Below are 27,305 nucleotides of genomic sequence, written 5' to 3'. Positions count from 1 at the left end.
GTTCTGCCTGGGAGGTTCAACTCTATTCGCCATGGAACAAAGCTCCACTCCCAAGTCTGCCGATGTGTTGGAACAGAGTCTCTCTCCCTCAGTTACTGGCAGAGACTCTCCTTGTTGAAGGTGCCCCAGACTTCCAGGTGTGGAATTATGAGCGGTGGAAGGTGATATGTTCTGCCTGGGAGGCTCAACTCTATTCGCCATGGAACAAAGCTCCACTCCCATGTCTGCCGATGTGTTGGAACAGAGTCTCTCTCCCTAAGTTACTGGCAGAGACTCTCCTTGTTGAAGGTGCCCCAGACTTTCAGGTGTGGAATTATGACCGGAGGAAGGTGATATGTTCTGCCTTGGAGGCTCAACTCTATTCGCCATGGAACAAAGCTCCACTCCCATGTCTGCCGATGTCTTGGAACAGAGCCTCTCTCCCTAAGTTACTGGCAGAGACTCTCCTTGTTGAAGGTGCCCCAGACTTCCAGGTGTGGAATTATGACCGGAGGAAGGTGATATGTTCTGCCTGGGAGGCTCAACTCTATTCGCCATGGAACAAAGCTCCACTCCCATGTCTGCCGATGTCTTGGAACAGAGTCTCTCTCCTTAAGTTACTGGCAGAGACTCTCCTTGTTTAAGGTGCCCCAGACTTCCAGGTCTGGAATTATGACCGGTGGAAGGTGATATGTTCTGCCTGGGAGGCTCAACTCTATTCGCCATGGAACAAAGCTCCACTCCCATGTCTGCCGATGTGTTGGAACAGAGTCTCTCTCCCTAAGTTACTGGCAGAGACTCTCCTTGTTTAAGGTGCCCCAGACTTCCAGGTGGGGAATTATGACCGGTGGAAGGTGATATGTTCTACCTGGGAGGCTCACCTCCCATGTCTGCTGATGTGTTGGAACAGAGTCTCTCTCCCTCAGTTACTGGCAGAGACTCTCCTTGTTGAAGGTGCCCCAGACTTCCAGGTGTGGAATTATGAGCGGTGGAAGGTGATATGTTCTGCCTGGGAGGCTCAACTCTATTCGCCATGGAACAAAGCTCCACTCCCATGTCGGCCGATGTCTTGGAACAGAGTCTCTCTCCCTAAGTTACTGGCAGAGACTCTCCTTGTTGAAGGTGCCCCAGACTTCCAGGTGGGGAATTATGACCGGTGGAAGGTGATATGTTCTGCCTGGGAGGCTCAACTCCCATGTCTGCTGATGTTTTGGAACAGAGTCTCTCTCCCTCAGTTACTGGCAGAGACTCTCCTTGTTGAAGGTGCCCCAGACTTCCCGGTGTAGATTTATGACCGGTGGAAGGTGAAATGTTCTGCCTGGGAGGCTCAACTCCCATGTCTGCCGATGTGTTGGAACAGAGTCTCTCTCCCTCAGTTACTGGCAGAGACTCATCTTGTTGAAGGTGCCCCAGACTTCCAGGTGTGGAATTATGAGCGGTGGAAGGTGATATGTTCTGCCTGGGAGGCTCAACTCTATTCGCCATGGAACAAAGCTCCACTCCCATGTCTGCCGATGTCTTGGAACAGAGTCTCTCTCCCTAAGTTACTGGCAGAGACTCTCCTTGTTTAAGGTGCCCCAGACTTCCAGGTGGGGAATTATGACCGGTGGAAGGTGATATGTTCTGCCTGGGAGGCTCAACTCCCATGTCTGCTGATGTGTTGGAACAGAGTCTCTCTCCCTCAGTTACTGGCAGAGACTCTCCTTGTTGAAGGTGCCCCAGACTTCCCGGTGTAGATTTATGACCGGTGGAAGGTGAAATGTTCTGCCTGGGAGGCTCAACTCTATTCGCCATGGAACAAAGCTCCACTCCCATGTCTGCCAATGTGTTGGAACAGAGTCTCTCTCCCTAAGTTACTGGCAGAGACTCTCCTTGTTGAAGGTGTCCCAGACTTCCAGGTGTGGAATTATGAGCGGTGGAAGGTGATATGTTCTGCCTGGGAGGCTCAACTCTATTTGCCATGGAACAAAGCTCCACTCCCATGTCTGCCGATGTCTTGGAACAGAGTCTCTCTCCCTAAGTTACTGGCAGAGACTCTCCTTGTTGAAGGCGCCCCAGACTTCCAGGTGTGGAATTATGACCGGTGGAAGGTGATATGTTCTGCCTGGGAGGCTCAACTCTATTCGCCATGGAACAAAGCTCCACTCCCATGTCTGCCGATGTCTTGGAACAGAGTCTCTCTCCCTAAGTTACTGGCAGAGACTCTCCTTGTTGAAGGTGCCCCAGACTTCCCGGTGTAGATTTATGACCGGTGGAAGGTGAAATGTTCTGCCTGGGAGGCTCAACTCCCATGTCTGCCGATGTGTTGGAACAGAGTCTCTCTCCCTCAGTTACTGGCAGAGACTCATCTTGTTGAAGGTGCCCCAGACTTCCAGGTGTGGAATTATGAGCGGTGGAAGGTGATATGTTCTGCCTGGGAGGCTCAACTCTATTCGCCATGGAACAAAGCTCCACTCCCATGTCTGCCGATGTCTTGGAACAGAGTCTCTCTCCCTAAGTTACTGGCAGAGACTCTCCTTGTTTAAGGTGCCCCAGACTTCCAGGTGGGGAATTATGACCGGTGGAAGGTGATATGTTCTGCCTGGGAGGCTCAACTCCCATGTCTGCTGATGTGTTGGAACAGAGTCTCTCTCCCTCAGTTACTGGCAGAGACTCTCCTTGTTGAAGGTGCCCCAGACTTCCCGGTGTAGATTTATGACCGGTGGAAGGTGAAATGTTCTGCCTGGGAGGCTCAACTCTATTCGCCATGGAACAAAGCTCCACTCCCATGTCTGCCAATGTGTTGGAACAGAGTCTCTCTCCCTAAGTTACTGGCAGAGACTCTCCTTGTTTAAGGTGTCCCAGACTTCCAGGTGGGGAATTATTACCGGTGGAAGGTGATATGTTCTGCCTGGGAGGTTCAACTCTATTCGCCATGGAACAAAGCTCCACTCCCAAGTCTGCCGATGTGTTGGAACAGAGTCTCTCTCCCTCAGTTACCGGCAGAGACTCTCCTTGTTGAAGGTGCCCCAGACTTCCAGGTGTGGAATTATGAGCGGTGGAAGGTGATATGTTCTGCCTGGGAGGCTCAACTCTATTCGCCATGGAACAAAGCTCCACTCCCATGTCTGCCGATGTCTTGGAACAGAGTCTCTCTCCCTAAGTTACTGGCAGAGACTCTCCTTGTTGAAGGCGCCCCAGACTTCCAGGTGTGGAATTATGACCGGAGGAAGGTGATATGTTCTGCCTGGGAGGCTCAACTCTATTCGCCATGGAACAAAGCTCCACTCCCATGTCTGCCGATGTCTTGGAACAGAGTCTCTCTCCCTAAGTTACTGGCAGAGACTCTCCTTGTTGAAGGTGCCCCAGACTTCCAGGTGTGGAATTATGACCGGAGGAAGGTGATATGTTCTGCCTGGGAGGCTCAACTCTATTCGCCATGGAACAAAGCTACACTCCCATGTCTGCCGATGTCTTGGAACAGAGTCTCTCTCCCTAAGTTACTGGCAGAGACTCTCCTTGTTTAAGGTGCCCCAGACTTCCAGGTGGGGAATTATGACCGGTGGAAGGTGATATGTTCTGCCTGGGAGGCTAAACTCCCATGTCTGCTGATGTGTTGGAACAGAGTCTCTCTCCCTCAGTTACTGGCAAAGACTCTCCTTGTTGAAGGTGCCCCAGACTTCCCGGTGTAGATTTATGACCGGTGGAAGGTGAAATGTTCTGCCTGGGAGGCTCAACTCTATTCGCCATGGAACAAAGCTCCACTCCCATGTCTGCCAATGTGTTGGAACAGAGTCTCTCTCCCTAAGTTACTGGCAGAGACTCTCCTTGTTGAAGGTGTCCCAGACTTCCAGGTGGAGAATTATCACCGGTGGAAGGTGATATGTTCTGCCTGGGAGGTTCAACTCTATTCGCCATGGAACAAAGCTCCACTCCCAAGTCTGCCGATGTGTTGGAACAGAGTCTCTCTCCCTCAGTTACTGGCAGAGACTCTCCTTGTTGAAGGTGCCCCAGACTTCCAGGTGTGGAATTATGAGCGGTGGAAGGTGATATGTTCTGCCTGGGAGGCTCAACTCTATTCGCCATGGAACAAAGCTCCACTCCCATGTCTGCCGATGTGTTGTAACAGAGTCTCTCTCCCTAAGTTACTGGCAGAGACTCTCCTTGTTGAAGGTGCCCCAGACTTTCAGGTGTGGAATTATGACCGGAGGAAGGTGATATGTTCTGCCTTGGAGGCTCAACTCTATTCGCCATGGAACAAAGCTCCACTCCCATGTCTGCCGATGTCTTGGAACAGAGCCTCTCTCCCTAAGTTACTGGCAGAGACTCTCCTTGTTGAAGGTGCCCCAGACTTCCAGGTGTGGAATTATGACCGGAGGAAGGTGATATGTTCTGCCTGGGAGGCTCAACTCTATTCGCCATGGAACAAAGCTCCACTCCCATGTCTGCCGATGTCTTGGAACAGAGTCTCTCTCCCTAAATTACTGGCAGAGACTCTCCTTGTTTAAGGTGCCCCAGACTTCCAGGTCTGGAATTATGACCGGTGGAAGGTGATATGTTCTGCCTGGGAGGCTCAACTCTATTCGCCATGGAACAAAGCTCCACTCCCATGTCTGCCGATATGTTGGAACAGAGTCTCTCTCCCTAAGTTACTGGCAGAGACTCTCCTTGTTTAAGGTGCCCCAGACTTCCAGGTGGGGAATTATGACCGGTGGAAGGTGATATGTTCTACCTGGGAGGCTCACCTCCCATGTCTGCTGATGTGTTGGAACAGAGTCTCTCTCCCTCAGTTACTGGCAGAGACTCTCCTTGTTGAAGGTGCCCCAGACTTCCAGGTGTGGAATTATGAGCGGTGGAAGGTGATATGTTCTGCCTGGGAGGCTCAACTCTATTCGCCATGGAACAAAGCTCCACTCCCATGTCGGCCGATGTCTTGGAACAGAGTCTCTCTCCCTAAGTTACTGGCAGAGACTCTCCTTGTTGAAGGTGCCCCAGACTTCCAGGTGGGGAATTATGACCGGTGGAAGGTGATATGTTCTGCCTGGGAGGCTCAACTCCCATGTCTGCTGATGTTTTGGAACAGAGTCTCTCTCCCTCAGTTACTGGCAGAGACTCTCCTTGTTGAAGGTGCCCCAGACTTCCCGGTGTAGATTTATGACCGGTGGAAGGTGAAATGTTCTGCCTGGGAGGCTCAACTCCCATGTCTGCCGATGTGTTGGAACAGAGTCTCTCTCCCTCAGTTACTGGCAGAGACTCATCTTGTTGAAGGTGCCCCAGACTTCCAGGTGTGGAATTATGAGCGGTGGAAGGTGATATGTTCTGCCTGGGAGGCTCAACTCTATTCGCCATGGAACAACGCTCCACTCCCATGTCTGCCGATGTCTTGGAACAGAGTCTCTCTCCCTAAGTTTCTGGCAGAGACTCTCCTTGTTTAAGGTGCCCCAGACTTCCAGGTGGGGAATTATGACCGGTGGAAGGTGATATGTTCTGCCTGGGAGGCTCAACTCCCATGTCTGCTGATGTGTTGGAACAGAGTCTCTCTCCCTCAGTTACTGGCAGAGACTCTCCTTGTTGAAGGTGCCCCAGACTTCCCGGTGTAGATTTATGACCGGTGGAAGGTGAAATGTTCTGCCTGGGAGGCTCAACTCTATTCGCCATGGAACAAAGCTCCACTCCCATGTCTGCCAATGTGTTGGAACAGAGTCTCTCTCCCTAAGTTACTGGCAGAGACTCTCCTTGTTGAAGGTGTCCCAGACTTCCAGGTGGGGAATTATGACCGGTGGAAGGTGATATGTTCTGCCTGGGAGGCTCAACTCCCATGTCTGCTGATGTGTTGGAACAGAGTCTCTCTCCCTCAGTTACTGGCAGAGACTCTCCTTGTTGAAGGTGCCCCAGACTTCCCGGTGTAGATTTATGACCGGTGGAAGGTGAAATGTTCTGCCTGGGAGGCTCAACTCTATTCGCCATGGAACAAAGCTCCACTCCCATGTCTGCCAATGTGTTGGAACAGAGTCTCTCTCCCTAAGTTACTGGCAGAGACTCTCCTTGTTGAAGGTGTCCCAGACTTCCAGGTGGGGAATTATTACCGGTGGAAGGTGATATGTTCTGCCTGGGAGGTTCAACTCTATTCGCCATGGAGCAAAGCTCCACTCCCATGTCTGCCAATGTGTTGGAACAGAGTCTCTCTCCCTAAGTTACTGGCAGAGACTCTCCTTGTTGAAGGTGCCCCAGACTTCCAGGTGTGGAATTATGAGCGGTGGAAGGTGATATGTTCTGCCTGGGAGGCTTAACTCTATTCTCCATGGAACAAAGCTCCACTCCCATGTCTGCTGATGTCTTGGAACAGAGTCTCTCTCCCTAAGTTACTGGCAGAGACTCTCCTTGTTTAAGGTGCCCCAGACTTCCAGGTGGGGAATTATGACCGGTGGAAGGTGATATGTTCTGCCTGGGAGGCTCAACTCCCATGTCTGCTGATGTTTTGGAACAGAGTCTCTCTCCCTCAGTTACTGGCAGAGACTCTCCTTGTTGAAGGTGCCCCAGACTTCCCGGTGTAGATTTATGACCGGTGGAAGGTGAAATGTTCTGCCTGGGAGGCTCAACTCTATTCGCCATGGAACAAAGCTCCACTCCCATGTCTGCCAATGTGTTGGAACAGAGTCTCTCTCCCTAAGTTACTGGCAGAGACTCTCCTTGTTGAAGGTGTCCCAGACTTCCAGGTGGGGAATTATTACCGGTGGAAGGTGATATGTTCTGCCTGGGAGGTTCAACTCTATTCGCCATGGAACAAAGCTCCACTCCCAAGTCTGCCGATGTGTTGGAACAGAGTCTCTCTCCCTCAGTTACCGGCAGAGACTCTCCTTGTTGAAGGTGCCCCAGACTTCCAGGTGTGGAATTATGAGCGGTGGAAGGTGATATGTTCTGCCTGGGAGGCTCAACTCTATTCGCCATGGAACAAAGCTCCACTCCCATGTCTGCCGATGTCTTGGAACAGAGTCTCTCTCCCTAAGTTACTGGCAGAGACTCTCCTTGTTGAAGGCGCCCCAGACTTCCAGGTGTGGAATTATGACCGGAGGAAGGTGATATGTTCTGCCTGGGAGGCTCAACTCTATTCGCCATGGAACAAAGCTCCACTCCCATGTCTGCCGATGTCTTGGAACAGAGTCTCTCTCCCTAAGTTACTGGCAGAGACTCTCCTTGTTGAAGGTGCCCCAGACTTCCAGGTGTGGAATTATGACCGGAGGAAGGTGATATGTTCTGCCTGGGAGGCTCAACTCTATTCGCCATGGAACAAAGCTCCACTCCCATGTCTGCCGATGTCTTGGAACAGAGTCTCTCTCCCTAAGTTACTGGCAGAGACTCTCCTTGTTGAAGGTGCCCCAGACTTCCAGGTGTGGAATTATGACCGGAGGAAGGTGATATGTTCTGCCTGGGAGGCTCAACTCCCATGTCTGCTGATGTGTTGGAACAGAGTCTCTCTCCCTCAGTTACTGGCAGAGACTCTCCTTGTTGAAGGTGCCCCAGACTTCCAAGTGTGGAATTATGACCGGTGGAAGGTAATATGTTCTGCCTGGGAGGCTCAACTCCCATGTCTGCCGATGTGTTGTAACAGAGTCTTTCTCCCTCAGTTACTGGCAGAGACTCACCTTGTTGAAGGTGCCCCAGACTTCCAGGTGTGGAATTATGAGCGGTGGAAGGTGATATGTTCTGCCTGGGAGGCTTAACTCTATTCTCCATGGAACAAAGCTCCACTCCCATGTCTGCTGATGTCTTGGAACAGAGTCTCTCTCCCTAAGTTACTGGCAGAGACTCTCCTTGTTGAAGGTGCCCCAGACTTCCCGGTGTAGATTTATGACCGGTGGAAGGTGAAATGTTCTGCCTGGGAGGCTCAACTCCCATGTCTGCCGATGTGTTGGAACAGAGTCTCTCTCCCTCAGTTACTGGCAGAGACTCATCTTGTTGAAGGTGCCCCAGACTTCCAGGTGTGGAATTATGAGCGGTGGAAGGTGATATGTTCTGCCTGGGAGGCTCAACTCTATTCGCCATGGAACAAAGCTCCACTCCCATGTCTGCCGATGTCTTGGAACAGAGTCTCTCTCCCTAAGTTACTGGCAGAGACTCTCCTTGTTTAAGGTGCCCCAGACTTCCAGGTGGGGAATTATGACCGGTGGAAGGTGATATGTTCTGCCTGGGAGGCTCAACTCCCATGTCTGCTGATGTGTTGGAACAGAGTCTCTCTCCCTCAGTTACTGGCAGAGACTCTCCTTGTTGAAGGTGCCCCAGACTTCCCGGTGTAGATTTATGACCGGTGGAAGGTGAAATGTTCTGCCTGGGAGGCTCAACTCTATTCGCCATGGAACAAAGCTCCACTCCCATGTCTGCCAATGTGTTGGAACAGAGTCTCTCTCCCTAAGTTACTGGCAGAGACTCTCCTTGTTGAAGGTGTCCCAGACTTCCAGGTGGAGAATTATCACCGGTGGAAGGTGATATGTTCTGCCTGGGAGGTTCAACTCTATTCGCCATGGAACAAAGCTCCACTCCCAAGTCTGCCGATGTGTTGGAACAGAGTCTCTCTCCCTCAGTTACTGGCAGAGACTCTCCTTGTTGAAGGTGCCCCAGACTTCCCGGTGTAGATTTATGACCGGTGGAAGGTGAAATGTTCTGCCTGGGAGGCTCAACTCTATTCGCCATGGAACAAAGCTCCACTCCCATGTCTGCCAATGTGTTGGAACAGAGTCTCTCTCCCTAAGTTACTGGCAGAGACTCTCCTTGTTGAAGGTGTCCCAGACTTCCAGGTGGGGAATTATGACCGGTGGAAGGTGATATGTTCTGCCTGGGAGGCTCAACTCCCATGTCTGCTGATGTGTTGGAACAGAGTCTCTCTCCCTCAGTTACTGGCAGAGACTCTCCTTGTTGAAGGTGCCCCAGACTTCCCGGTGTAGATTTATGACCGGTGGAAGGTGAAATGTTCTGCCTGGGAGGCTCAACTCTATTCGCCATGGAACAAAGCTCCACTCCCATGTCTGCCAATGTGTTGGAACAGAGTCTCTCTCCCTAAGTTACTGGCAGAGACTCTCCTTGTTGAAGGTGTCCCAGACTTCCAGGTGGGGAATTATTACCGGTGGAAGGTGATATGTTCTGCCTGGGAGGTTCAACTCTATTCGCCATGGAGCAAAGCTCCACTCCCATGTCTGCCAATGTGTTGGAACAGAGTCTCTCTCCCTAAGTTACTGGCAGAGACTCTCCTTGTTGAAGGTGCCCCAGACTTCCAGGTGTGGAATTATGAGCGGTGGAAGGTGATATGTTCTGCCTGGGAGGCTTAACTCTATTCTCCATGGAACAAAGCTCCACTCCCATGTCTGCTGATGTCTTGGAACAGAGTCTCTCTCCCTAAGTTACTGGCAGAGACTCTCCTTGTTTAAGGTGCCCCAGACTTCCAGGTGGGGAATTATGACCGGTGGAAGGTGATATGTTCTGCCTGGGAGGCTCAACTCCCATGTCTGCTGATGTTTTGGAACAGAGTCTCTCTCCCTCAGTTACTGGCAGAGACTCTCCTTGTTGAAGGTGCCCCAGACTTCCCGGTGTAGATTTATGACCGGTGGAAGGTGAAATGTTCTGCCTGGGAGGCTCAACTCTATTCGCCATGGAACAAAGCTCCACTCCCATGTCTGCCAATGTGTTGGAACAGAGTCTCTCTCCCTAAGTTACTGGCAGAGACTCTCCTTGTTGAAGGTGTCCCAGACTTCCAGGTGGGGAATTATTACCGGTGGAAGGTGATATGTTCTGCCTGGGAGGTTCAACTCTATTCGCCATGGAACAAAGCTCCACTCCCAAGTCTGCCGATGTGTTGGAACAGAGTCTCTCTCCCTCAGTTACCGGCAGAGACTCTCCTTGTTGAAGGTGCCCCAGACTTCCAGGTGTGGAATTATGAGCGGTGGAAGGTGATATGTTCTGCCTGGGAGGCTCAACTCTATTCGCCATGGAACAAAGCTCCACTCCCATGTCTGCCGATGTCTTGGAACAGAGTCTCTCTCCCTAAGTTACTGGCAGAGACTCTCCTTGTTGAAGGCGCCCCAGACTTCCAGGTGTGGAATTATGACCGGAGGAAGGTGATATGTTCTGCCTGGGAGGCTCAACTCTATTCGCCATGGAACAAAGCTCCACTCCCATGTCTGCCGATGTCTTGGAACAGAGTCTCTCTCCCTAAGTTACTGGCAGAGACTCTCCTTGTTGAAGGTGCCCCAGACTTCCAGGTGTGGAATTATGACCGGAGGAAGGTGATATGTTCTGCCTGGGAGGCTCAACTCTATTCGCCATGGAACAAAGCTCCACTCCCATGTCTGCCGATGTCTTGGAACAGAGTCTCTCTCCCTAAGTTACTGGCAGAGACTCTCCTTGTTGAAGGTGCCCCAGACTTCCAGGTGTGGAATTATGACCGGAGGAAGGTGATATGTTCTGCCTGGGAGGCTCAACTCCCATGTCTGCTGATGTGTTGGAACAGAGTCTCTCTCCCTCAGTTACTGGCAGAGACTCTCCTTGTTGAAGGTGCCCCAGACTTCCAAGTGTGGAATTATGACCGGTGGAAGGTAATATGTTCTGCCTGGGAGGCTCAACTCCCATGTCTGCCGATGTGTTGTAACAGAGTCTTTCTCCCTCAGTTACTGGCAGAGACTCACCTTGTTGAAGGTGCCCCAGACTTCCAGGTGTGGAATTATGAGCGGTGGAAGGTGATATGTTCTGCCTGGGAGGCTTAACTCTATTCTCCATGGAACAAAGCTCCACTCCCATGTCTGCTGATGTCTTGGAACAGAGTCTCTCTCCCTAAGTTACTGGCAGAGACTCTCCTTGTTGAAGGTGCCCCAGACTTCCCGGTGTAGATTTATGACCGGTGGAAGGTGAAATGTTCTGCCTGGGAGGCTCAACTCCCATGTCTGCCGATGTGTTGGAACAGAGTCTCTCTCCCTCAGTTACTGGCAGAGACTCATCTTGTTGAAGGTGCCCCAGACTTCCAGGTGTGGAATTATGAGCGGTGGAAGGTGATATGTTCTGCCTGGGAGGCTCAACTCTATTCGCCATGGAACAAAGCTCCACTCCCATGTCTGCCGATGTCTTGGAACAGAGTCTCTCTCCCTAAGTTACTGGCAGAGACTCTCCTTGTTTAAGGTGCCCCAGACTTCCAGGTGGGGAATTATGACCGGTGGAAGGTGATATGTTCTGCCTGGGAGGCTCAACTCCCATGTCTGCTGATGTGTTGGAACAGAGTCTCTCTCCCTCAGTTACTGGCAGAGACTCTCCTTGTTGAAGGTGCCCCAGACTTCCCGGTGTAGATTTATGACCGGTGGAAGGTGAAATGTTCTGCCTGGGAGGCTCAACTCTATTCGCCATGGAACAAAGCTCCACTCCCATGTCTGCCAATGTGTTGGAACAGAGTCTCTCTCCCTAAGTTACTGGCAGAGACTCTCCTTGTTGAAGGTGTCCCAGACTTCCAGGTGGAGAATTATCACCGGTGGAAGGTGATATGTTCTGCCTGGGAGGTTCAACTCTATTCGCCATGGAACAAAGCTCCACTCCCAAGTCTGCCGATGTGTTGGAACAGAGTCTCTCTCCCTCAGTTACTGGCAGAGACTCTCCTTGTTGAAGGTGCCCCAGACTTCCAGGTGTGGAATTATGAGCGGTGGAAGGTGATATGTTCTGCCTGGGAGGCTCAACTCTATTCGCCATGGAACAAAGCTCCACTCCCATGTCTGCCGATGTCTTGGAACAGAGTCTCTCTCCCTAAGTTACTGGCAGAGACTCTCCTTGTTGAAGGTGCCCCAGACTTTCAGGTGTGGAATTATGACCGGAGGAAGGTGATATGTTCTGCCTTGGAGGCTCAACTCTATTCGCCATGGAACAAAGCTCCACTCCCATGTCTGCCGATGTCTTGGAACAGAGCCTCTCTCCCTAAAATACTGGCAGAGACTCTCCTTGTTGAAGGTGCCCCAGACTTCCAGGTGTGGAATTTTGACCGGAGGAAGGTGATATGTTCTGCCTGGGAGGCTCAACTCTATTCGCCATGGAACAAAGCTCCACTCCCATGTCTGCCGATGTCTTGGAACAGAGTCTCTCTCCTTAAGTTACTGGCAGAGACTCTCCTTGTTTAAGGTGCCCCAGACTTCCAGGTCTGGAATTATGACCGGTGGAAGGTGATATGTTCTGCCTGGGAGGCTCAACTCTATTCGCCATGGAGCAAAGCTCCACTCCCATGTCTGCTGATGTCTTGGAACAGAGTCTCTCTCCTTAAGTTACTGGCAGAGACTCTCCTTGTTTAAGGTGCCCCAGACTTCCAGGTCTGGAATTATGACCGGTGGAAGGTGATATGTTCTACCTGGGAGGCTCACCTCCCATGTCTGCTGATGTGTTGGAACAGAGTCTCTCTCCCTCAGTTACTGGCAGAGACTCTCCTTGTTGAAGGTGCCCCAGACTTCCAGGTGTGGAATTATGAGCGGTGGAAGGTGATATGTTCTGCCTGGGAGGCTCAACTCTATTCGCCATGGAACAAAGCTCCACTCCCATGTCGGCCGATGTCTTGGAACAGAGTCTCTCTCCCTAAGTTACTGGCAGAGACTCTCCTTGTTGAAGGTGCCCCAGACTTCCAGGTGGGGAATTATGACCGGTGGAAGGTGATATGTTCTGCCTGGGAGGCTCAACTCCCATGTCTGCTGATGTTTTGGAACAGAGTCTCTCTCCCTCAGTTACTGGCAGAGACTCTCCTTGTTGAAGGTGCCCCAGACTTCCCGGTGTAGATTTATGACCGGTGGAAGGTGAAATGTTCTGCCTGGGAGGCTCAACTCCCATGTCTGCCGATGTGTTGGAACAGAGTCTCTCTCCCTCAGTTACTGGCAGAGACTCATCTTGTTGAAGGTGCCCCAGACTTCCAGGTGTGGAATTATGAGCGGTGGAAGGTGATATGTTCTGCCTGGGAGGCTCAACTCTATTCGCCATGGAACAAAGCTCCACTCCCATGTCTGCCGATGTCTTGGAACAGAGTCTCTCTCCCTAAGTTACTGGCAGAGACTCTCCTTGTTTAAGGTGCCCCAGACTTCCAGGTGGGGAATTATGACCGGTGGAAGGTGATATGTTCTGCCTGGGAGGTTCAACTCCCATGTCTGCTGATGTGTTGGAACAGAGTCTCTCTCCCTCAGTTACTGGCAGAGACTCTCCTTGTTGAAGGTGCCCCAGACTTCCCGGTGTAGATTTATGACCGGTGGAAGGTGAAATGTTCTGCCTGGGAGGCTCAACTCTATTCGCCATGGAACAAAGCTCCACTCCCATGTCTGCCAATGTGTTGGAACAGAGTCTCTCTCCCTAAGTTACTGGCAGAGACTCTCCTTGTTGAAGGTGTCCCAGACTTCCAGGTGTGGAATTATGAGCGGTGGAAGGTGATATGTTCTGCCTGGGAGGCTCAACTCTATTCGCCATGGAACAAAGCTCCACTCCCATGTCTGCCGATGTCTTGGAACAGAGTCTCTCTCCCTAAGTTACTGGCAGAGACTCTCCTTGTTGAAGGCGCCCCAGACTTCCAGGTGTGGAATTATGACCGGAGGAAGGTGATATGTTCTGCCTGGGAGGCTCAACTCTATTCGCCATGGAACAAAGCTCCACTCCCATGTCTGCCGATGTCTTGGAACAGAGTCTCTCTCCCTAAGTTACTGGCAGAGACTCTCCTTGTTGAAGGTGCCCCAGACTTCCCGGTGTAGATTTATGACCGGTGGAAGGTGAAATGTTCTGCCTGGGAGGCTCAACTCCCATGTCTGCCGATGTGTTGGAACAGAGTCTCTCTCCCTCAGTTACTGGCAGAGACTCATCTTGTTGAAGGTGCCCCAGACTTCCAGGTGTGGAATTATGAGCGGTGGAAGGTGATATGTTCTGCCTGGGAGGCTCAACTCTATTCGCCATGGAACAAAGCTCCACTCCCATGTCTGCCGATGTCTTGGAACAGAGTCTCTCTCCCTAAGTTACTGGCAGAGACTCTCCTTGTTTAAGGTGCCCCAGACTTCCAGGTGGGGAATTATGACCGGTGGAAGGTGATATGTTCTGCCTGGGAGGCTCAACTCCCATGTCTGCTGATGTGTTGGAACAGAGTCTCTCTCCCTCAGTTACTGGCAGAGACTCTCCTTGTTGAAGGTGCCCCAGACTTCCCGGTGTAGATTTATGACCGGTGGAAGGTGAAATGTTCTGCCTGGGAGGCTCAACTCTATTCGCCATGGAACAAAGCTCCACTCCCATGTCTGCCAATGTGTTGGAACAGAGTCTCTCTCCCTAAGTTACTGGCAGAGACTCTCCTTGTTTAAGGTGTCCCAGACTTCCAGGTGGGGAATTATTACCGGTGGAAGGTGATATGTTCTGCCTGGGAGGTTCAACTCTATTCGCCATGGAACAAAGCTCCACTCCCAAGTCTGCCGATGTGTTGGAACAGAGTCTCTCTCCCTCAGTTACCGGCAGAGACTCTCCTTGTTGAAGGTGCCCCAGACTTCCAGGTGTGGAATTATGAGCGGTGGAAGGTGATATGTTCTGCCTGGGAGGCTCAACTCTATTCGCCATGGAACAAAGCTCCACTCCCATGTCTGCCGATGTCTTGGAACAGAGTCTCTCTCCCTAAGTTACTGGCAGAGACTCTCCTTGTTGAAGGCGACCCAGACTTCCAGGTGTGGAATTATGACCGGAGGAAGGTGATATGTTCTGCCTGGGAGGCTCAACTCTATTCGCCATGGAACAAAGCTCCACTCCCATGTCTGCCGATGTCTTGGAACAGAGTCTCTCTCCCTAAGTTACTGGCAGAGACTCTCCTTGTTGAAGGTGCCCCAGACTTCCAGGTGTGGAATTATGACCGGAGGAAGGTGATATGTTCTGCCTGGGAGGCTCAACTCTATTCGCCATGGAACAAAGCTACACTCCCATGTCTGCCGATGTCTTGGAACAGAGTCTCTCTCCCTAAGTTACTGGCAGAGACTCTCCTTGTTTAAGGTGCCCCAGACTTCCAGGTGGGGAATTATGACCGGTGGAAGGTGATATGTTCTGCCTGGGAGGCTAAACTCCCATGTCTGCTGATGTGTTGGAACAGAGTCTCTCTCCCTCAGTTACTGGCAAAGACTCTCCTTGTTGAAGGTGCCCCAGACTTCCAGGTGTAGATTTATGACCGGTGGAAGGTGAAATGTTCTGCCTGGGAGGCTCAACTCTATTCGCCATGGAACAAAGCTCCACTCCCATGTCTGCCAATGTGTTGGAACAGAGTCTCTCTCCCTAAGTTACTGGCAGAGACTCTCCTTGTTGAAGGTGTCCCAGACTTCCAGGTGGAGAATTATCACCGGTGGAAGGTGATATGTTCTGCCTGGGAGGTTCAACTCTATTCGCCATGGAACAAAGCTCCACTCCCAAGTCTGCCGATGTGTTGGAACAGAGTCTCTCTCCCTCAGTTACTGGCAGAGACTCTCCTTGTTGAAGGTGCCCCAGACTTCCAGGTGTGGAATTATGAGCGGTGGAAGGTGATATGTTCTGCCTGGGAGGCTCAACTCTATTCGCCATGGAACAAAGCTCCACTCCCATGTCTGCCGATGTGTTGGAACAGAGTCTCTCTCCCTAAGTTACTGGCAGAGACTCTCCTTGTTGAAGGTGCCCCAGACTTTCAGGTGTGGAATTATGACCGGAGGAAGGTGATATGTTCTGCCTTGGAGGCTCAACTCTATTCGCCATGGAACAAAGCTCCACTCCCATGTCTGCCGATGTCTTGGAACAGAGCCTCTCTCCCTAAGTTACTGGCAGAGACTCTCCTTGTTGAAGGTGCCCCAGACTTTCAGGTGTGGAATTATGACCGGAGGAAGGTGATATGTTCTGCCTTGGAGGCTCAACTCTATTCGCCATGGAACAAAGCTCCACTCCCATGTCTGCCGATGTCTTGGAACAGAGCCTCTCTCCCTAAATTACTGGCAGAGACTCTCCTTGTTGAAGGTGCCCCAGACTTCCAGGTGTGGAATTATGACCGGAGGAAGGTGATATGTTCTGCCTGGGAGGCTCAACTCTATTCGCCATGGAACAAAGCTCCACTCCCATGTCTGCCGATGTGTTGGAACAGAGTCTCTCTCCCTAAGTTACTGGCAGAGACTCTCCTTGTTTAAGGTGCCCCAGACTTCCAGGTGGGGAATTATGACCGGTGGAAGGTGATATGTTCTACCTGGGAGGCTCACCTCCCATGTCTGCTGATGTGTTGGAACAGAGTCTCTCTCCCTCAGTTACTGGCAGAGACTCTCCTTGTTGAAGGTGCCCCAGACTTCCAGGTGTGGAATTATGAGCGGTGGAAGGTGATATGTTCTGCCTGGGAGGCTCAACTCTATTCGCCATGGAACAAAGCTCCACTCCCATGTCGGCCGATGTCTTGGAACAGAGTCTCTCTCCCTAAGTTACTGGCAGAGACTCTCCTTGTTGAAGGTGCCCCAGACTTCCAGGTGGGGAATTATGACCGGTGGAAGGTGATATGTTCTGCCTGGGAGGCTCAACTCCCATGTCTGCTGATGTTTTGGAACAGAGTCTCTCTCCCTCAGTTACTGGCAGAGACTCTCCTTGTTGAAGGTGCCCCAGACTTCCCGGTGTAGATTTATGACCGGTGGAAGGTGAAATGTTCTGCCTGGGAGGCTCAACTCCCATGTCTGCCGATGTGTTGGAACAGAGTCTCTCTCCCTCAGTTACTGGCAGAGACTCATCTTGTTGAAGGTGCCCCAGACTTCCAGGTGTGGAATTATGAGCGGTGGAAGGTGATATGTTCTGCCTGGGAGGCTCAACTCTATTCGCCATGGAACAAAGCTCCACTCCCATGTCTGCCGATGTCTTGGAACAGAGTCTCTCTCCCTAAGTTTCTGGCAGAGACTCTCCTTGTTTAAGGTGCCCCAGACTTCCAGGTGGGGAATTATGACCGGTGGAAGGTGATATGTTCTGCCTGGGAGGCTCAACTCCCATGTCTGCTGATGTGTTGGAACAGAGTCTCTCTCCCTCAGTTACTGGCAGAGACTCTCCTTGTTGAAGGTGCCCCAGACTTCCCGGTGTAGATTTATGACCGGTGGAAGGTGAAATGTTCTGCCTGGGAGGCTCAACTCTATTCGCCATGGAACAAAGCTCCACTCCCATGTCTGCCAATGTGTTGGAACAGAGTCTCTCTCCCTAAGTTACTGGCAGAGACTCTCCTTGTTGAAGGTGTCCCAGACTTCCAGGTGGGGAATTATTACCGGTGGAAGGTGATATGTTCTGCCTGGGAGGTTCAACTCTATTCGCCATGGAACAAAGCTCCACTCCCATGTCTGCCAATGTGTTGGAACAGAGTCTCTCTCCCTAAGTTACTGGCAGAGACTCTCCTTGTTGAAGGTGTCCCAGACTTCCAGGTGGGGAATTATTACCGGTGGAAGGTGATATGTTCTGCCTGGGAGGTTCAACTCTATTCGCCATGGAACAAAGCTCCACTCCCAAGTCTGCCGATGTGTTGGAACAGAGTCTCTCTCCCTCAGTTACCGGCAGAGACTCTCCTTGTTGAAGGTGCCCCAGACTTCCAGGTGTGGAATTATGAGCGGTGGAAGGTGATATGTTCTGCCTGGGAGGCTCAACTCTATTCGCCATGGAACAAAGCTCCACTCCCATGTCTGCCGATGTCTTGGAACAGAGTCTCTCTCCCTAAGTTACTGGCAGAGACTCTCCTTGTTGAAGGCGCCCCAGACTTCCAGGTGTGGAATTATGACCGGAGGAAGGTGATATGTTCTGCCTGGGAGGCTCAACTCTATTCGCCATGGAACAAAGCTCCACTCCCATGTCTGCCGATGTCTTGGAACAGAGTCTCTCTCCCTAAGTTACTGGCAGAGACTCTCCTTGTTGAAGGTTCCCCAGACTTCCAGGTGTGGAATTATGACCGGAGGAAGGTGATATATTCTGCCTGGGAGGCTCAACTCTATTCGCCATGGAACAAAGCTCCACTCCCATGTCTGCCGATGTCTTGGAACAGAGTCTCTCTCCCTAAGTTACTGGCAGAGACTCTCCTTGTTGAAGGTGCCCCAGACTTCCAGGTGTGGAATTATGACCGGAGGAAGGTGATATGTTCTGCCTGGGAGGCTCAACTCCCATGTCTGCTGATGTGTTGGAACAGAGTCTCTCTCCCTCAGTTACTGGCAGAGACTCTCCTTGTTGAAGGTGCCCCAGACTTCCAGGTGTGGAATTATGACCGGTGGAAGGTAATATGTTCTGCCTGGGAGGCTCAACTCCCATGTCTGCCGATGTGTTGTAACAGAGTCTTTCTCCCTCAGTTACTGGCAGAGACTCACCTTGTTGAAGGTGCCCCAGACTTCCAGGTGTGGAATTATGAGCGGTGGAAGGTGATATGTTCTGCCTGGGAGGCTTAACTCTATTCTCCATGGAACAAAGCTCCACTCCCATGTCTGCTGATGTCTTGGAACAGAGTCTCTCTCCCTAAGTTACTGGCAGAGACTCTCCTTGTTTAAGGTGCCCCAGACTTCCAGGTGGGGAATTATGACCGGTGGAAGGTGATATGTTCTGCCTGGGAGGCTCAACTCCCATGTCTGCTGATGTTTTGGAACAGAGTCTCTCTCCCTCAGTTACTGGCAGAGACTCTCCTTGTTGAAGGTGCCCCAGACTTCCCGGTGTAGATTTATGACCGGTGGAAGGTGAAATGTTCTGCCTGGGAGGCTCAACTCTATTCGCCATGGAACAAAGCTCCACTCCCATGTCTGCCAATGTGTTGGAACAGAGTCTCTCTCCCTAAGTTACTGGCAGAGACTCTCCTTGTTGAAGGTGTCCCAGACTTCCAGGTGGGGAATTATTACCGGTGGAAGGTGATATGTTCTGCCTGGGAGGCTTAACTCTATTCTCCATGGAACAAAGCTCCACTCCCATGTCTGCTGATGTCTTGGAACAGAGTCTCTCTCCCTAAGTTACTGGCAGAGACTCTCCTTGTTTAAGGTGCCCCAGACTTCCAGGTGGGGAATTGTGACCGGTGGAAGGTGATATGTTCTGCCTGGGAGGCTCAACTCCCATGTCTGCTGATGTTTTGGAACAGAGTCTCTCTCCCTCAGTTACTGGCAGAGACTCTCCTTGTTGAAGGTGCCCCAGACTTCCAGGTGTAGATTTATGACCGGTGGAAGGTGAAATGTTCTGCCTGGGAGGCTCAACTCTATTCGCCATGGAACAAAGCTCCACTCCCATGTCTGCCAATGTGTTGGAACAGAGTCTCTCTCCCTAAGTTACTGGCAGAGACTCTCCTTGTTGAAGGTGTCCCAGACTTCCAGGTGGGGAATTATTACCGGTGGAAGGTGATATGTTCTGCCTGGGAGGTTCAACTCTATTCGCCATGGAACAAAGCTCCACTCCCAAGTCTGCCGATGTGTTGGAACAGAGTCTCTCTCCCTCAGTTACCGGCAGAGACTCTCCTTGTTGAAGGTGCCCCAGACTTCCAGGTGTGGAATTATGAGCGGTGGAAGGTGATATGTTCTGCCTGGGAGGCTTAACTCTATTCGCCATGGAACAAAGCTCCACTCCCATGTCTGCCGATGTCTTGGAACAGAGTCTCTCTCCCTAAGTTACTGGCAGAGACTCTCCTTGTTGAAGGCGCCCCAGACTTCCAGGTGTGGAATTATGACCGGAGGAAGGTGATATGTTCTGCCTGGGAGGCTCAACTCTATTCGCCATGGAACAAAGCTCCACTCCCATGTCTGCCGATGTCTTGGAACAGAGTCTCTCTCCCTAAGTTACTGGCAGAGACTCTCCTTGTTGAAGGTGCCCCAGACTTCCAGGTGTGGAATTATGACCGGAGGAAGGTGATATGTTCTGCCTGGGAGGCTCAACTCTATTCGCCATGGAACAAAGCTCCACTCCCATGTCTGCCGATGTCTTGGAACAGAGTCTCTCTCCCTAAGTTACTGGCAGAGACTCTCCTTGTTGAAGGTGCCCCAGACTTACAGGTGTTGAATTATGACCGATGGAAGGTGATATGTTCTGCCTGGGAGGCTCAACTCCCATGTCTGCCGATGTGTTGGAACAGAGTCTCTCTCCCTAAGTTACTGGCAGAGACTCTCCTTGTTGAAGGTGCCCCAGACTTCCAGGTGTGGAATTATGACCGGAGGAAGGTGATATGTTCTGCCTGGGAGGCTCAACTCCCATGTCTGCTGATGTGTTGGAACAGAGTCTCTCTCCCTCAGTTACTGGCAGAGACTCTCCTTGTTGAAGGTGCCCCAGACTTCCAGGTGTGGAATTATGACCGGTGGAAGGTAATATGTTCTGCCTGGGAGGCTCAACTCCCATGTCTGCCGATGTGTTGTAACAGAGTCTTTCTCCCTCAGTTACTGGCAGAGACTCACCTTGTTGAAGGTGCCCCAGACTTCCAGGTGTGGAATTATGAGCGGTGGAAGGTGATATGTTCTGCCTGGGAGGCTTAACTCTATTCTCCATGGAACAAAGCTCCACTCCCATGTCTGCTGATGTCTTGGAACAGGGTCTCTCTCCCTAAGTTACTGGCAGAGACTCTCCTTGTTTAAGGTGCCCCAGACTTCCAGGTGGGGAATTATGACCGGTGGAAGGTGATATGTTCTGCCTGGGAGGCTCAACTCCCATGTCTGCTGATGTTTTGGAACAGAGTCTCTCTCCCTCAGTTACTGGCAGAGACTCTCCTTGTTGAAGGTGCCCCAGACTTCCCGGTGTAGATTTATGACCGGTGGAAGGTGAAATGTTCTGCCTGGGAGGCTCAACTCCCATGTCTGCCGATGTGTTGGAACAGAGTCTCTCTCCCTCAGTTACTGGCAGAGACTCATCTTGTTGAAGGTGCCCCAGACTTCCAGGTGTGGAATTATGAGCGGTGGAAGGTGATATGTTCTGCCTGGGAGGCTCAACTCTATTCGCCATGGAACAAAGCTCCACTCCCATGTCTGCCGATGTCTTGGAACAGAGTCTCTCTCCCTAAGTTACTGGCAGAGACTCTCCTTGTTTAAGGTGCCCCAGACTTACAGGTGGGGAATTATGACCGGTGGAAGGTGAAATGTTCTGCCTGGGAGGCTCAACTCCCATGTCTGCTGATGTGTTGGAACAGAGTCTCTCTCCCTCAGTTACTGGCAGAGACTCTCCTTGTTGAAGGTGCCCCAGACTTCCCGGTGTAGATTTATGACCGGTGGAAGGTGAAATGTTCTGCCTGGGAGGCTCAACTCTATTCGCCATGGAACAAAGCTCCACTCCCATGTCTGCTGATGTGTTGGAACAGAGTCTCTCTCCCTCAGTTACTGGCAGAGACTCTCCTTGTTGAAGGTGCCCCAGACTTCCAGGTGGGGAATTATTACCGGTGGAAGGTGATATGTTCTGCCTGGGAGGTTCAACTCTATTCGCCATGGAACAAAGCTCCACTCCCAAGTCTGCTGATGTGTTGGAACAGAGTCTCTCTCCCTCAGTTACCGGCAGAGACTCTCCTTGTTGAAGGTGCCCCAGACTTCCAGGTGTGGAATTATGAGCGGTGGAAGGTGATATGTTCTGCCTGGGAGGCTCAACTTTCATGTCTGCTGATGTGTTGGAACAGAGTCTCTCTCCCTCAGTTACTGGCAGAGACTCTCCTTGTTGAAGGTGCCCCAGACTTCCCGGTGTAGATTTATGACCGGTGGAAGGTGAAATGTTCTGCCTGGGAGGCTCAACTCTATTCGCCATGGAACAAAGCTCCACTCCCATGTCTGCCAATGTGTTGGAACAGAGTCTCTCTCCCTAAGTTACTGGCAGAGACTCTCCTTGTTGAAGGTGTCCCAGACTTCCAGGTGGGGAATTATTACCGGTGGAAGGTGATATGTTCTGCCTGGGAGGTTCAACTCTATTCGCCATGGAACAAAGCTCCACTCCCAAGTCTGCCGATGTGTTGGAACAGAGTCTCTCTCCCTCAGTTACCGGCAGAGACTCTCCTTGTTGAAGGTGCCCCAGACTTCCAGGTGTGGAATTATGAGCGGTGGAAGGTGATATGTTCTGCCTGGGAGGCTTAACTCTATTCGCCATGGAACAAAGCTCCACTCCCATGTCTGCCGATGTCTTGGAACAGAGTCTCTCTCCCTAAGTTACTGGCAGAGACTCTCCTTGTTGAAGGCGCCCCAGACTTCCAGGTGTGGAATTATGACCGGAGGAAGGTGATATGTTCTGCCTGGGAGGCTCAACTCTATTCGCCATGGAACAAAGCTCCACTCCCATGTCTGCCGATGTCTTGGAACAGAGTCTCTCTCCCTAAGTTACTGGCAGAGACTCTCCTTGTTGAAGGTGCCCCAGACTTCCAGGTGTGGAATTATGACCGGAGGAAGGTGATATGTTCTGCCTGGGAGGCTCAACTCTATTCGCCATGGAACAAAGCTCCACTCCCATGTCTGCCGATGTCTTGGAACAGAGTCTCTCTCCCTAAGTTACTGGCAGAGACTCTCCTTGTTGAAGGTGCCCCAGACTTACAGGTGTTGAATTATGACCGATGGAAGGTGATATGTTCTGCCTGGGAGGCTCAACTCCCATGTCTGCCGATGTGTTGGAACAGAGTCTCTCTCCCTAAGTTACTGGCAGAGACTCTCCTTGTTGAAGGTGCCCCAGACTTCCAGGTGTGGAATTATGACCGGAGGAAGGTGATATGTTCTGCCTGGGAGGCTCAACTCCCATGTCTGCTGATGTGTTGGAACAGAGTCTCTCTCCCTCAGTTACTGGCAGAGACTCTCCTTGTTGAAGGTGCCCCAGACTTCCAGGTGTGGAATTATGACCGGTGGAAGGTAATATGTTCTGCCTGGGAGGCTCAACTCCCATGTCTGCCGATGTGTTGTAACAGAGTCTTTCTCCCTCAGTTACTGGCAGAGACTCACCTTGTTGAAGGTGCCCCAGACTTCCAGGTGTGGAATTATGAGCGGTGGAAGGTGATATGTTCTGCCTGGGAGGCTTAACTCTATTCTCCATGGAACAAAGCTCCACTCCCATGTCTGCTGATGTCTTGGAACAGAGTCTCTCTCCCTAAGTTACTGGCAGAGACTCTCCTTGTTTAAGGTGCCCCAGACTTCCAGGTGGGGAATTATGACCGGTGGAAGGTGATATGTTCTGCCTGGGAGGCTCAACTCCCATGTCTGCTGATGTTTTGGAACAGAGTCTCTCTCCCTCAGTTACTGGCAGAGACTCTCCTTGTTGAAGGTGCCCCAGACTTCCCGGTGTAGATTTATGACCGGTGGAAGGTGAAATGTTCTGCCTGGGAGGCTCAACTCCCATGTCTGCCGATGTGTTGGAACAGAGTCTCTCTCCCTCAGTTACTGGCAGAGACTCATCTTGTTGAAGGTGCCCCAGACTTCCAGGTGTGGAATTATGAGCGGTGGAAGGTGATATGTTCTGCCTGGGAGGCTCAACTCTATTCGCCATGGAACAAAGCTCCACTCCCATGTCTGCCGATGTCTTGGAACAGAGTCTCTCTCCCTAAGTTACTGGCAGAGACTCTCCTTGTTTAAGGTGCCCCAGACTTACAGGTGGGGAATTATGACCGGTGGAAGGTGAAATGTTCTGCCTGGGAGGCTCAACTCCCATGTCTGCTGATGTGTTGGAACAGAGTCTCTCTCCCTCAGTTACTGGCAGAGACTCTCCTTGTTGAAGGTGCCCCAGACTTCCCGGTGTAGATTTATGACCGGTGGAAGGTGAAATGTTCTGCCTGGGAGGCTCAACTCTATTCGCCATGGAACAAAGCTCCACTCCCATGTCTGCTGATGTGTTGGAACAGAGTCTCTCTCCCTCAGTTACTGGCAGAGACTCTCCTTGTTGAAGGTGCCCCAGACTTCCAGGTGGGGAATTATTACCGGTGGAAGGTGATATGTTCTGCCTGGGAGGTTCAACTCTATTCGCCATGGAACAAAGCTCCACTCCCAAGTCTGCCGATGTGTTGGAACACAGTCTCTCTCCCTCAGTTACCGGCAGAGACTCTCCTTGTTGAAGGTGCCCCAGACTTCCAGGTGTGGAATTATGAGCGGTGGAAGGTGATATGTTCTGCCTGGGAGGCTCAACTCTATTCGCCATGGAACAAAGCTCCACTCCCATGTCTGCCGATGTCTTGGAACAGAGTCTCTCTCCCTAAGTTACTGGCAGAGACTCTCCTTGTTGAAGGCGCCCCAGACTTCCAGGTGTGGAATTATGACCGGAGGAAGGTGATATGTTCTGCCTGGGAGGCTCAACTCTATTCGCCATGGAACAAAGCTCCACTCCCATGTCTGCCGATGTGTTGGAACAGAGTCTCTCTCCCTAAGTTACTGGCAGAGACTCTCCTTGTTGAAGGTGCCCCAGACTTCCAGGTGTGGAATTATGACCGGAGGAAGGTGATATGTTCTGCCTGGGAGGCTCAACTCTATTCGCCATGGAACAAAGCTCCACTCCCATGTCTGCCGATGTCTTGGAACAGAGTCTCTCTCCCTAAGTTACTGGCAGAGACTCTCCTTGTTGAAGGTGCCCCAGACTTCCAGGTGTGGAATTATGACCGGAGGAAGGTGATATGTTCTGCCTGGGAGGCTCAACTCCCATGTCTGCTGATGTGTTGGAACAGAGTCTCTCTCCCTCAGTTGCTGGCAGAGACTCTCCTTGTTGAAGGTGCCCCAGACTTCCAGGTGTGGAATTATGACCGGTGGAAGGTAATATGTTCTGCCTGGGAGGCTCAACTCCCATGTCTGCCGATGTGTTGTAACAGAGTCTTTCTCCCTCAGTTACTGGCAGAGACTCACCTTGTTGAAGGTGCCCCAGACTTCCAGGTGTGGAATTATGAGCGGTGGAAGGTGATATGTTCTGCCTGGGAGGCTTAACTCTATTCTCCATGGAACAAAGCTCCACTCCCATGTCTGCTGATGTCTTGGAACAGAGTCTCTCTCCCTAAGTTACTGGCAGAGACTCTCCTTGTTTAAGGTGCCCCAGACTTCCAGGTGGGGAATTATGACCGGTGGAAGGTGATATGTTCTGCCTGGGAGGCTCAACTCCCATGTCTGCTGATGTTTTGGAACAGAGTCTCTCTCCCTCAGTTACTGGCAGAGACTCTCCTTGTTGAAGGTGCCCCAGACTTCCCGGTGTAGATTTATGACCGGTGGAAGGTGAAATGTTCTGCCTGGGAGGCTCAACTCCCATGTCTGCCGATGTGTTGGAACAGAGTCTCTCTCCCTCAGTTACTGGCAGAGACTCATCTTGTTGAAGGTGCCCCAGACTTCCAGGTGTGGAATTATGAGCGGTGGAAGGTGATATGTTCTGCCTGGGAGGCTCAACTCTATTCGCCATGGAACAAAGCTCCACTCCCATGTCTGCCGATGTCTTGGAACAGAGTCTCTCTCCCTAAGTTACTGGCAGAGACTCTCCTTGTTTAAGGTGCCCCAGACTTCCAGGTGGGGAATTATGACCGGTGGAAGGTGATATGTTCTGCCTGGGAGGCTCAACTCCCATGTCTGCTGATGTGTTGGAACAGAGTCTCTCTCCCTCAGTTACTGGCAGAGACTCTCCTTGTTGAAGGTGCCCCAGACTTCCCGGTGTAGATTTATGACCGGTGGAAGGTGAAATGTTCTGCCTGGGAGGCTCAACTCTATTCGCCATGGAACAAAGCTCCACTCCCATGTCTGCCAATGTGTTGGAACAGAGTCTCTCTCCCTAAGTTACTGGCAGAGACTCTCCTTGTTGAAGGTGTCCCAGACTTCCAGGTGGGGAATTATTACCGGTGGAAGGTGATATGTTCTGCCTGGGAGGTTCAACTCTATTCGCCATGGAACAAAGCTCCACTCCCAAGTCTGCCGATGTGTTGGAACAGAGTCTCTCTCCCTCAGTTACCGGCAGAGACTCTCCTTGTTGAAGGTGCCCCAGACTTCCAGGTGTGGAATTATGAGCGGTGGAAGGTGATATGTTCTGCCTGGGAGGCTCAACTCTATTCGCCATGGAACAAAGCTCCACTCCCATGTCTGCCGATGTCTTGGAACAGAGTCTCTCTCCCTAAGTTACTGGCAGAGACTCTCCTTGTTGAAGGCGCCCCAGACTTCCAGGTGTGGAATTATGACCGGAGGAAGGTGATATGTTCTGCCTGGGAGGCTCAACTCTATTCGCCATGGAACAAAGCTCCACTCCCATGTCTGCCGATGTCTTGGAACAGAGTCTCTCTCCCTAAGTTACTGGCAGAGACTCTCCTTGTTGAAGGTGCCCCAGACTTCCAGGTGTGGAATTATGACCGGAGGAAGGTGATATGTTCTGCCTGGGAGGCTCAACTCTATTCGCCATGGAACAAAGCTCCACTCCCATGTCTGCCGATGTCTTGGAACAGAGTCTCTCTCCCTAAGTTACTGGCAGAGACTCTCCTTGTTGAAGGTGCCCCAGACTTCCAGGTGTGGAATTATGACCGGAGGAAGGTGATATGTTCTGCCTGGGAGGCTCAACTCCCATGTCTGCTGATGTGTTGGAACAGAGTCTCTCTCCCTCAGTTACTGGCAGAGACTCTCCTTGTTGAAGGTGCCCCAGACTTCCAGGTGTGGAATTATGACCAGTGGAAGGTAATATGTTCTGCCTGGGAGGCTCAACTCCCATGTCTGCCGATGTGTTGTAACAGAGTCTTTCTCCCTCAGTTACTGGCAGAGACTCACCTTGTTGAAGGTGCCCCAGACTTCCAGGTGTGGAATTATGAGCGGTGGAAGGTGATATGTTCTGCCTGGGAGGCTTAACTCTATTCTCCATGGAACAAAGCTCCACTCCCATGTCTGCTGATGTCTTGGAACAGAGTCTCTCTCCCTAAGTTACTGGCAGAGACTCTCCTTGTTGAAGGTGCCCCAGACTTCCCGGTGTAGATTTATGACCGGTGGAAGGTGAAATGTTCTGCCTGGGAGGCTCAACTCCCATGTCTGCCGATGTGTTGGAACAGAGTCTCTCTCCCTCAGTTACTGGCAGAGACTCATCTTGTTGAAGGTGCCCCAGACTTCCAGGTGTGGAATTATGAGCGGTGGAAGGTGATATGTTCTGCCTGGGAGGCTCAACTCTATTCGCCATGGAACAAAGCTCCACTCCCATGTCTGCCGATGTCTTGGAACAGAGTCTCTCTCCCTAAGTTACTGGCAGAGACTCTCCTTGTTTAAGGTGCCCCAGACTTCCAGGTGGGGAATTATGACCGGTGGAAGGTGATATGTTCTGCCTGGGAGGCTCAACTCCCATGTCTGCTGATGTGTTGGAACAGAGTCTCTCTCCCTCAGTTACTGGCAGAGACTCTCCTTGTTGAAGGTGCCCCAGACTTCCCGGTGTAGATTTATGACCGGTGGAAGGTGAAATGTTCTGCCTGGGAGGCTCAACTCTATTCG

Source organism: Engystomops pustulosus, chromosome 4 (genome assembly GCF_040894005.1).
Source record: "Engystomops pustulosus chromosome 4, aEngPut4.maternal, whole genome shotgun sequence".
Classification (NCBI taxonomy): domain Eukaryota; kingdom Metazoa; phylum Chordata; class Amphibia; order Anura; family Leptodactylidae; genus Engystomops; species Engystomops pustulosus.
This window is presented reverse-complemented; position numbering follows the sequence as displayed.